Here is a 9,648-nt window from a genome sequence, read left to right as displayed (position 1 = left end):
GAAAAAAAAAAGACAAATCAATAACATTTTGGAAAATTTCCACAAAATAAGTATATGAATATAATTATGGAATATGAATAGAGGTCCAAAATAACTTTAGCTCATATCTTAAGCTTGTATAACTCAAGGCTAAACCAGAAATAATCAGTGCCAGAAACCTTCCAAAGATGACTATAAAAGAATCTCTTTAACATAAACACTTGTGCTGGGGTAATTCATAATTCTCATACCCATAGTGTTCTGAGAGATCTTAGTCTAGCACAGGGGTCAACAACTTATGACCTACAGGTCATTTTTGTCCTGCTGCCTATTTCTGTGAATAGAGTTAGCCATGCTTACTAGTTTACATATTGCCAATGTGTACATTCATGCTGCAACAGCAGAGTCAAAAAATTGTAACAAAAATCATGTGGTTCTTTATATTTAATCTCGTTCCCTTTACAGAAAACATCTAGTGACCCCTGGCCCAGCATACAAAATGAAATTTGGTGCCAGTGCTGCAGGTAAATGGTCCGTGATGACAGTCTTTGAGAATATTTTGTCAGTTGTTCTGCTCTAACTTGTGGTTTAAGAAATTACACTGAAGAACTTTATCAAAGTGTCTAGATGCTTTGAAAGGATTGTCTTTTGCTATTTGTTGCCATCCAAAAATCTGAATCAATTTAACACAAGTGAGTCATAACTCATTTTAACACTTCCTGAATTACCTGTCAATCATGTAAGTTTTCTAACTCAAGGACTGCAGTCATAAGAACAGGAATCTACAACACACTGCTTGCTCTCTCCTGTCCTCACCAGCTGTCAACACTACCTGAGCCAATTGTTATTGTGGCTGTCAGAGCTGACATTGGAAATCAGCAACAGGACAGAATTAACTTCCCAAGTGTCTTTCCAATTGCACAAGCATATGTAAGAGATGCTTTTATTTCTCATAGTGACATTTGCCACCCAACTACTGACAAAACATCATGTCTAAACAAATGTTGATTGCACAGATTCATCTTTCCATGATAATGAATGCTAAGTGGAGAGCAGTAATTATACAATAATCTCAGAACCACAGACAGTGACTTTGCTTAATGGAATTACTTGGAAAAGAACATTTTAATTTTGTAATCTGACACTTAAATGAAAAGAAGACTGTAGTAAACATTTTAGCAAGCTTCTTCTATATTCTTATTGTTCAAGTGGGCATTGTTTGTATGAAAGATTCCTGAATTTTTAAAACTTCCTTTTCTTAATTAGCAAAATATAACTAAATTAACATATCACTCCAGATTCTTATTAGTCTGATAGGCATCTTTATGAAAGAGACTTAGAGCCCAAAATGAGTATCTTATAAGAATAAAGAACTTTATACAATATTTATCTCAGAATCTGCTAGGGTGGAGAGGAGTTGCAGGGATTGGGGGAATTAGAGAAAATAGGAATAATTGCATATTTCTTCCGAGATGTATACCACAGTATTTCTTCGTAGTCTGTTTCTAGGGTTGTAGGAATTAGGAGGTAATAACTATGAGAAAAATCAACCATGGATGAGATATATAGCAAGATGAGGTATGTGCAAAGAAATGCTACATGTAATAAACAATGACAAGAGCATGGATCAAGAATTAGGGTAGGGGCCAGCGCTGTGGCGCAGCGGGTTAATACCCTGGCCTGAAACACCAGTATCCCATATGGGCACCAGTTTGAGACCCAGCTGCTCCACTTCTGATCCAGCTCTCTTCTATGGCCTGGGAAAGTAGTAGAAGATGGCCCAAGTCCTTGGGCCCTTGCACTTGCTTGGGAGACCTGGAAGAAGCTCCTGGCTCCTGGCTTCGGATCGGTGCAGTTCCAGCTGTTGCAGTCAATTGGGAGTGAACCAAAGGATGGAAGCCCTCTCTCTCTCTCTCTCTCTCTCTCTCTCTCTCTGACTCTCCTTCTCCCTCTGTGTAGCTCTGACTTTCAAATAAATAAATAAATCTTAAAAGAATGAGGGTAATGACAGATATATGGAACTTGCTATATTTATAAGACCAGTTTTGATGTGCAGTAAGGATAATTTTTTTTTTTTTTTACAAAAAGATATATGTTAGCCATGTGAAGGATGTTAAGTAAGGATTCTGCAGGTGCCTTGAGATCGTACAGGGTAGGCTCTGTGAGAAGAAACTCAAAATCTCACTTATGATGCTACATATTTACTTTTTTTGTTTTTGTTTTTGTTTTTGTTTTGGGCCAGGCAGAGTTAGACAGAGAGAGAGAGAGTTAGTTATAGACTGTGAGAGAGAGACAGAGAGAAAGGTCTTCCTTCCATTGGTTCACTCCCCTAATGGCCGCTACGGCTGGTGCTGCACCAATCTGAAGCTAGGAGCTGGGTACTTCCTCCTGGTCTCCCATGCGGGTGCAAGGACCCAAGCACTTGGGCCATCCTCTGCTGCCCTCCTGGGCCACAGCAGAGAGCTGGACTGGAAGAGGAGCAACCGGGACTAGTACCCGGCACCCCAACCGGTACTACAACCCCGGGTGCCAGCGCCGCAGGCGGAGGATTAGCCAAGTGAACCATAGCACCGGCCTACTTTTGTCATTTTTATATTGGTTCAATTGACCAACATTCTAACTCCTCATACAGCAAGTCACTATAAACTGCCTGAAGGCATGTGTAGTGACAATCAGGAAGAACTTTACACATAGAAGTAGTTTTTGGTTTGTGATCACAAATGTCTTTAGCTGTGCACCTAGTCACAATTTCATCCATCATTTGTGAAGCCATGGCAATGCTAATTATTTGTGAGTTTGGACTCATTCACATCGTGGACTTGACCATCCAAACCAAGTCTGGAATATAACATCAACAGAATGTTGATATTTTGAAGGTCTGGATCACTCAGTTCTGAGCAGCATGTACCTTAATGTCAGGAAAATATTAATTTTTTATTTACTTATCTGAGAGGTGGAGTTACAGACAGTGAGAAGGAGAAACAGAGAGAAAAGTCTTCCTTTCGTTGGTTCACTCCCCAATGGCCACAACAGTCGGAGCTGCGCCAATCTGAAGCCAGGAGCCAGGTGCTTCTTCCCAGTCTCCCATGTGGGTGCAGGGGCCCAGGGACTTAGGTCATCTTCTACTGCTTTCCCAGGTCACAGCAGAGAGCTGGATTGGAAGAGGAGCAGCCAGGACTAGAACCCGGCACCCATATGGGATGCTGGTGCCGTAGGTGAAGGATTAACCTACTGCACCACAGTGCCGGCCCCAGGAAAATATGAATTTTATACCCAGCTTAGCTGTCTGTCAGATGTGTGATTTTGGGAACATGATTTTCCCCCTTTCAAAATGCAATACTTTAACTATGTTAAGATAGAAAAAATAATTTATACTCTTGATATTACTATTAAATATAAACAGATTAAGAATTATTTGGTATATAGTAAACATCATTTTTAAAGTTTTCTATATTATCAAATAATTTTATCTTCCTAATGTTATCATAGGTTCTTTCAAAGGTTAATTATTCCATGTTATATCAGTGAATAATTGGGATAGGCAAAGAAGAGCAGGGCAACTAGAATATATTAAAGTGCTACTTGAACCAAAAATTAATAACAAAAAAAATCTATATTTTGGAGTCCATTATTAATTTGTTTCTGGCAGAGAATCATTGATTATGAACCATAGTTTTTCACTACCTCGAGTTTTAAAATTTGTGGGAGTAGCCAAATCATGGCTTGGCAAGGTGAAAATTTGTGAGGAATTTCTTTTTAAAGATTTATTTATTTATTTGAAAGACAAAGTTACAGAGAAAGAGATAGACAGAAAGAGTTTCCATCCAGTAGTTCACTCCTCGAATTGCCACAATGGCCCAAGCTGTCTGTCCTTAGCCAGGAGCCAGAAACCAGGAAATTTCTCCTGGTCTCCCATATGGATGTAGAGGCATCTTCTGCTTCTTTCCCAGGTGCCTTATCAGGGAGCTGGATCACAAGTGTAGCAGCAGGGACTTGAAAGGGTACTCATATGGGAAGCAGGTGCTCCAGTCAGTTGCTTTACTCATTAGGCCACAGCTCCCCCTCCCCCTTGTAAATTGTAAATAGTTTATTGGTAAGTACATTGTTTCAATGGAAATAAAAGCTCACTTGAAAAGGATACAATATAATATCAAAAGAATAAATCCTCACTAATCATCAGAAAATCTGTGTCCATTAGGACTGTCATGTAGAGATCCAAAATCAATCCAAAAATCTTATTAATCCATATGGAATAGGTTCATAGTACCTGGAATCCATAGAAGTTGGTAGATCGTCACCTCCTAACCAAACATGACCTGTTGGGACATAACTACAGCTTTAAGGGAATCTGATGAACCAGTGGTAAGGATTTTCTCTCCTTCCAAACCAGTTACTCTTTTACAAATACTTGATTTTGGGTCACACAGGTTGTTTGCAATCACAATATCACCTCTGTGGATATCATAAAAATGTTGACTAAGATTTTCTGCAAAGACAGTATCTGAATTTTGAATTGTAGGCTGCACTAATAGTCCAGAACACATATCGACCAACATATTCAAAATTGCAAAGAGCTATACAGCAAAACTGAATTACATAGCCAACAAATTTTAAGATTTTCCCTAGAACAACTCAAGGCATAGTTCTATGTAGACTGCTACCATTGACCATAAGAATATTTTACAAAACACTCAATTTTTAGGGTAACAGCAGGGCTTCCAGAAAAACAAAGTCCAAAGCATATTTCAAAGAATATGTAATTGATCCATGGTTTCAAGATTCCTCTGGCCCCAGTGAATCCTAGAAAACCCTCATCCAGGACTCAGGTGGGCCTTTCTCACCTGAGCAGTGTGGAAGTCTGCTTTTCTTAACACATGAGGAATTCTGAAGTCTCTGTTCTAATTCTTTGCAGACAGAACCACACAGCAGCATCTGACATAATGTTTTACTCAAGTGATCCATAAAGTCAAAAAACATCACCCCTGGTATTACTGCTGACTGATATGCTAATTAATATGTTTTATAAGTATCCTATTTAGGGAAATAAAATATGTAGAATAAGGTTTAGCTGGAAGGTTGTGATTCAGTCTTAAAGTTAGAATTAAGAGTTATGTACTGTACATTTTGATTTAATGCTATAACTAGTACTCAAACAGTATGTTTCACTTTGTGTTTCTATGTGGGTGCAAACTGTTGAAGTATTTATACTAAATTGATCTTCTGTATATAAATAGAATTGAAAATGAATCTTGATGTGAATGGAAAGGGAGAGGGAGCGGGAGAGGGGAGGGTTGCGGGTGGGAGGGAAATTATGGGAAGGGGAAGCCATTGTAATCCATAAGCTGTATACTGGAAATTTATATTCATTAAATAAAAGTTAAAAAAAAAAGAGTTATGTCTGAAAACCTGGTGTTAAATTGGAAATGGCATAGAAAATTAATTTTTAAAAAATATCATGTAGGATCTCTGTCTTTAATGTGCTGTACACTGTTATTTAATGCTATAACTAGTACTCCAACAGTATTTTTTTACTTTGTGTTGCTATGTGGGGGCAAACTGTTGAAATCTTTACTTAATATATACTAAACTGGTCTTCTGTATATAAAGAGAATTGAAAATGAATCTTGATGTGAATGGAAGGGGAGAGGGAGCGGGAAAGGGGAGGGTTGCGGGTGGAAGGGAAGTTATGGGAGGGGGGAAGCCATTGTAATCCATAAGCTGTACTTTGGAAATTTATATTCATTAAATAAAAGTTTTTTAAAAAAAGAGTTATGTCTGTGAAGTAGCTCCTTAAAACAAAAGGAATAACAACATTTTACAGTCAAGTACAACCATAGTGTTCCTGGAGATAACTGCCTGGATTCAAAAGTATTTCTTGGAAGCTTCTCATATCTCTGACAAAGAAATAACAACTTCTCCCTCAGCAATCTTTAATTTGTCATAGTCTTTCAAAGCTTCTTAGGAATGTTGCCTTCCTTCTGGGTCCCTAGAGAGAATGTTCTCCTAACCTTCCTGGTTTGATGACACAATGTTTTCATCTACTTGTTTTAAAAAGAGAAATTTTAGAATTTGAGGAGCTTATCTTCTTAGGTTCTCTTCTGTGGTAGATATTTGACTGTACCAAGTTTTTAAGTTTTGACTTCTGTGGAACTCTAGCTGCTCTATAATATTTTCTCTGAGAAAAATTTATCATTGTCAAGTTTGCTAGAGATTAAGGTTGAGATTCCAATATGTATTAGCTAACTTTTTGTTAATACAATGAAATACCAGAGACAGGCTTCTTAGGAATGCGAGAGAGGGTTACTTTGACCCCTGGTTATGAAGGCTCAAAGTCCAAGTAGGATGACTTAGGCTGTGGTTCTGGTATGGGGCCCATGGCAGATAGCAGATCATGGAGCTTCCATAGATGAAAAGTCACAGGGACAGCCAGGAAGCAGAGGGAGAATTGGTGGGCACAAACTCAGGCTTTTATAATAACCCTCTTATGAGAACTCAAGAGATCACAAGGAATCTGTCTTCCGAGGGGACTTCCTAATGACCCAGGGGCCTGTTACTAGGCTCTACTTCCTATAGGTCCCATTGTCTCCTGATAATGCCACTTCCAGTACAAAGCCTTATACAGATAGGCCCCAGAGGACATCCAATATCCTAATCATACCCTAATATAATCTCATCATTTATCCCAATGTTTCTCAAATATGTTTTCTCCAGAATGTACTTTGGCAAACATTAATGTACTATCAATGACAAATGATGGCAAGAATATGAAAATGTATATTTATATTTTTCTTTTATAATTTATAATCAGGAATCACACTTAAATGAGGATAATTTTATGTTTATTTTCTGTATTTTGGAAGTCCTTCTCCCTGGGTTCTGTGCTACAGTCATTATTGGTGACCCTACAAAAAGCATTATTTGTGCCTCTAAATAATAACAACCCTACTTACATTGAAGATAGAGCTGAGTCTTCCCTATAGGCTATCTCTAGGCAATAGTTCTAAACCCTCCATGTCCTAAAGATTTTCCTTTAGACTTTTTCATTCCCTCATGATTTCTCCAGATGTTTCAAAGCAGCTGCTACATATAGAACCCGTTTTCAATTTTTCCAAAGTCTAGGCACATGTAGATTATTTTGTATATTGTTTCCAATTCTATATTTAGATGACTGCTTTTCATTTCCAGACTCTATCATAAAATCGGCTCTTGACTGTTAGCACGTAATTATTCTATGAAGTCCACTTTATATTGAGTTCTTCCTTTTCCAGTTTAATTACTTTTCTCAAATTATCACTCTCTACAAATGTAATGAGGGCACAATTCTCTGACATTGACAGTATTTTCAAATAACGCAGGTCTCAGGTTTCTTTCTCTGCCTCCATTCAGTTTCCAGAAAAATTTCATCAAAGTAGCCAAGCTTATTCACTGACAATCTTCAGAGTGAATAGAAATTTCTGAGGCCCTTCACTGTGAGTGTTGCTATTCTTTTCACCTTAAATCTATACATAGTACTTGTGTATAAAACCATTTTATTTATATCTGTGTGAGAATATCAGATGATCTAATAAATCATATAGATTAGTATGTTCTTGATTGTATTTTCACATCTTGTGGCTGAAAATATAATTTGGGGAGTACACAAATGCCTATGAGATCACCCAGTTTTTCTTTTATCATTATTTATGAGATCTTGTTTATAGATGCTAATAAGCAATTAAATTAGTCTGCCACATGCTTTTGTTTCCCAAGGTCATATTATCTCCGTGCTAAATATACACTCAGCTGGAGGGCTGATAGCTCACAATTTTATAAATTTATTTATTTTTGTATGTTAACATTTGTATAGTTAAGATGAATATTACCATTAATGATATCCCATCATTGTCATCACTTAATTGGCAGAGGTTTTTCTTTCTTAGTGATACATATGATAACGGTGAATCAGATTCAATGAAGATTTGATGAAATGTACTTTAATGTCCCCAGTATGCAGAAAACCATGCTCTGTGGCTCGAGGGGAGGGGAGGGATAGAAGACATGGGATTCTTATGGGGAGAATTAGAATAATGATATCAATGTATCAGTTATATCTCCTTTTTTAAAGGGCTTCCAGGTACATTATGACACTTGATTAACATAATAGCAGTAGAGTTATTATTAGCGTACATTTACCCTGGGAAAAAAACATGCTTAAGTGACTTTCCCAAGGACAGATTCACAAGGGCAGCATCATGTTTATTTTATTTATAGAACATAATATAGTGTGTATCACATAATATGTATTTAATATATACATGTAGGATGAGTAAAACAGCAAGTTTCCCTTCTAGCCCAATCTAAATTATTCTTTTAGGCCGGCGCCGTGTCTCACTTGGCTAATCCTCAGCCTGTGGCGCCAGCACCCTGGGTTCTAGTCCCAATTGGGGCATTGGATTCTGTCCCGGTTGCTCCTCTTCCAGTCCAGCTCTCTGCTGTGACCTGGGAAGGCAGTGGAAGATGGCCCAAGTGCTTGGGCCCTGCACCCGCATGGGAGATCAGGAGGAAGTACCTGGCTCCTGGCTTCGGATTGGCATGGTGCACCGGCTGCAGTGGCCATTTGGGGGGTGAACCAACGGAAGGAAGACCTTTCTCTCTCTCTCTCTCTCTCTCTCTCTCACTGTCCAAATCTACCTGTCAAAAAATAAAAATAACAACAACAAAACAAACAACCCACTTAAGAGATGGGCCAAGGACCTCAAAAGATATTTTTCAAAAGAGGAAATCCAAATGGCCAACAGACACATGAAAAAATGTTCAAGATCACTAGCAATCAGAGAAATGCAAATCAAAACCACAATGAGGTTTCACCTCACACCAGTGAGAATGGCTCACATTCAGAACTCTACCAACAATTGATGCTGGAGAGGATGTGGGGAAAAAGGGACACTAACCCACTGTTGGTGGGAATGCAAACTGGTTAAGCCACTATGGAAGTCAGTCTGGAGATTCCTCAGAAACCTGAACATAACCCTACCATACAACCCAGCCATCCCACTCCTTGGAATTTACCCAAAGGAAATTAGTTTGGCAAATAAAAAAGCCATCTGCACATTAATGTTTACTGCAGCTCAATTCACAATAGCTAAGACCTGGAACCAACCCAAATGCCCATCAACAGTAGACTGGATAAAGAAATTATGGGACATGTACTCCATAGAATACTATGCAGCAGTAAGGAAAAATGAAACCCAGTCATTTGCAACAAGATGGAGGAATCTGGAAAACATCATGCTGAGTGAATTAAGCCAGTCCCAAAGAGATAAATATCATTTGTTTTCCCTGATCGGTGACAACTGAGCACCAAAGGGGAAACCTGTTGAAGTGAAATGGACACTATAAGAAACAATGACCTGATCAGCTCTTGTCCTGACTCTAGATGTGCAATGTAATACATTATCCTTTTTAGTATTTGTTGTTGTTGTTGTTCTAGTACTAGTGGTTGAACTCTGTAATTAACACACAATTGTTCTTAGGTGTTTAAATTTTAACTGAAAAGTGATCCCTGTTAAATTTCAGAGTGGAAAAAGAGAGGGAGGAGATGTACAATTTGGGACATGCTCAATCAGACTTGCCCCAAATGGTGGAGTTAGAAATGTGCAGGGGATTCCAATACAATCCCATCAAGGTAGT

At 38.3% G+C, this 9,648-nt stretch overlaps 1 pseudogene; it reads right to left on the bottom strand.

Moving 5' to 3' along the window:
• Positions 1-4,148: 4,148 nt before the first annotated feature.
• LOC133764625 (mitochondrial inner membrane protease subunit 1-like) lies at positions 4,149-4,620 on the bottom strand (annotated as a pseudogene).
• Between the last annotated feature and the right edge of the window lie 5,028 nt (positions 4,621-9,648).

Source organism: Lepus europaeus, chromosome 7 (assembly GCF_033115175.1).
Source record: "Lepus europaeus isolate LE1 chromosome 7, mLepTim1.pri, whole genome shotgun sequence".
Taxonomy (NCBI): Eukaryota; Metazoa; Chordata; class Mammalia; order Lagomorpha; family Leporidae; genus Lepus; species Lepus europaeus.
Note: the sequence above shows the minus strand (reverse complement) of the source record. Positions and strands in the feature narration are given on the sequence as shown.